The sequence below is a fragment of the Chrysochloris asiatica genome, unplaced genomic scaffold (genome assembly GCF_000296735.1).
Source record: "Chrysochloris asiatica unplaced genomic scaffold, ChrAsi1.0 scaffold00101, whole genome shotgun sequence".
Classification (NCBI taxonomy): domain Eukaryota; kingdom Metazoa; phylum Chordata; class Mammalia; order Afrosoricida; family Chrysochloridae; genus Chrysochloris; species Chrysochloris asiatica.
In genome coordinates this window covers 588,941-591,024 of record NW_006408619.1, presented here as the reverse complement: position 1 = coordinate 591,024, position 2,084 = coordinate 588,941, and the positions used below count along the sequence as shown (strand labels likewise).

The following is a 2,084-nucleotide window of genomic DNA, read 5'->3' as shown; positions in this document are numbered from 1 at the left end:
CGATAGGATGAATGTAAAGCTAATGTTCTCCCATGTAAACTATCACATAATTCACAATAAAAACTTAGGAAAAAAAAAAAACTCGAGGTGAAGATGGAGCTGGAAAAACAAGCTTACAAAAAAACTTCAGGAAATCGATGCGTATAAGAAAGGAAGAGGGCTAGAGTACTTGTATTTGAATGTACACAATGGAGACAATGATCAGACAAGATGTAATGTGTGGATCTCAGATGGAGATCCGTGTTATAAAGGCCTCCTTCCATTTCACCGGAAGTTATTTCTCTGAAAGACACTTTAGTGGTGTTGGTTGTTGATATGTCAAAGCCTACGAACTGCTTTGAATTTTTCATGGATATGGGTAGGTGTTGTTCAAGAACATACTAAAAAATTGAAGGAATGGATAAAAGCAGTCCCCGACAGGTAACTTTTGAGCCATTGATGTCTTTTCCATTCAGTGAGCTATGTCTAATGCAAATGGCATCAGTGTCTGTAACTACTCTTCGAATTCACAGGCAATATCTTTCAATTTCCCATTAAAGTCAGGGCTTGTGGCCATCCGAAGTTCTGGATGTGGTAGGAGAAAACACTGGGAAAACATGAGTGAATGTGATTTTGAGTGTTCTGAATTTCCTCATGTAGATGTTCCTTCACCTGTAGACTCTTATCCAAAAATGCCATTCCTACTTGTAGTCCACAGTTGTATTCGCAAGAGAAACTCCTGTCGTGACCCACAAACATCAATGTCTGAAAGGGTTTTGGGGAATTTCATCCATTACCAGACAACCATATGCTGTGAAGACAACCATATGTTTTTGAAGATCACCTTCCTGAATGTTCTGGGACAAATTACAAATCTGGACAGAACTAGTCATATGCTCGGAGCAAAGATGGTAGCACAATCTTACACAGTTCACTGACTGTCAAATTCCCCTTGGGGATCCATCAGAACAACAGCAACCTTTTCCACACCTGTCTTCTCCCCCATGAGGACTTCACTCCAGACTTGAAGCCCACTGGTTTCTAGGTCAGAGCCTCCTTGCCGTGAAAATCCAGTTGACGGTTCTTCCAAATTCCCCAACCAACTTGAATGGCTGCCTTCCTTCTGAAATATATAAGTATCACAGCATAAAATCCAGAAGGAAGGCCTTGTCCTTTTGGAAGGCATCAGTCGTTGACAGCAGTACTACGTCAAGATCTCGGATGTGGTCCTGCAACAAGACATTGGCCAAAGTGTTCTCTTCGAGTTCAATAAATTAGCCACTGCTGACTCCACCAAGGATAACCTCATGGAAGAGGTTTGTCGGGAGAGAAAACTTATTTGAGAGAAAAGCAAGGTGAACTCAAACAACTTGCTCTGGACCATTTTAAGAAGACCAAGAAGATGGGTGGGAAGGATTTTAGCCTTCATTACCAGGAGGATCTGGAGGAGGAAATCCAGGAACTCTACAAGAATTCATCAAGCACAAGGATAGCATCCTCCACATCCATCTCCCGTGCTGTTCATAGGGGAGGATAAGAGTAAGGAGTTAGGATTAGGGTTAGGACTGTGGTTAGGTTTAGGCTAGGCCTAGGATTTCATTTAGCGTTACGGTTATGGATAGGACTAAGCTTACTGGTAGGAGTAGAGATAAGAGATGGATTGGGACTAGGAATAAGGTTGGTCAAGGTCGGTGGTTCAAACTCAACAACCACTCCCCAGAAACCCTATACAGGGTCTCTATGAACAGGAATCATCTCAACTAAACAGCAGTTAGGTTTGTTGTTTTATTTTCCTTGAAATCTACTTGATTTTCTCTTCATTTGGAAGTTCTGTAACTATATTAGTCCCTCTTTTTACTTTGTGGGGGTTTTCTGTTGCAAAATTATATCTCTGGTTCCCTATTTTCAAACTTGTGGGTTTGTTTTACTTTGGATACATGTGTATCTGGGTTGAGTTCTGAGTAAGATTGTCATGAATGTTAATCTCAGGGTGTTGTCTATTGTTGTTGGTTCTTTATCCAAAGAATATCCATTTACTATTTTTTTGTAAGCGTGGTCTGGTTTTTACACATAATTTTCATTTCCATTTCTCTATAAGTGTCCAG

The 2,084-nt window shown here is 40.6% G+C and overlaps 1 pseudogene; it reads right to left on the bottom strand.

Moving 5' to 3' along the window:
• Positions 1-380: 380 nt before the first annotated feature.
• Positions 381-1,241, bottom strand: LOC102815736 (annotated as a pseudogene).
• Positions 1,242-2,084: the final 843 nt, after the last annotated feature.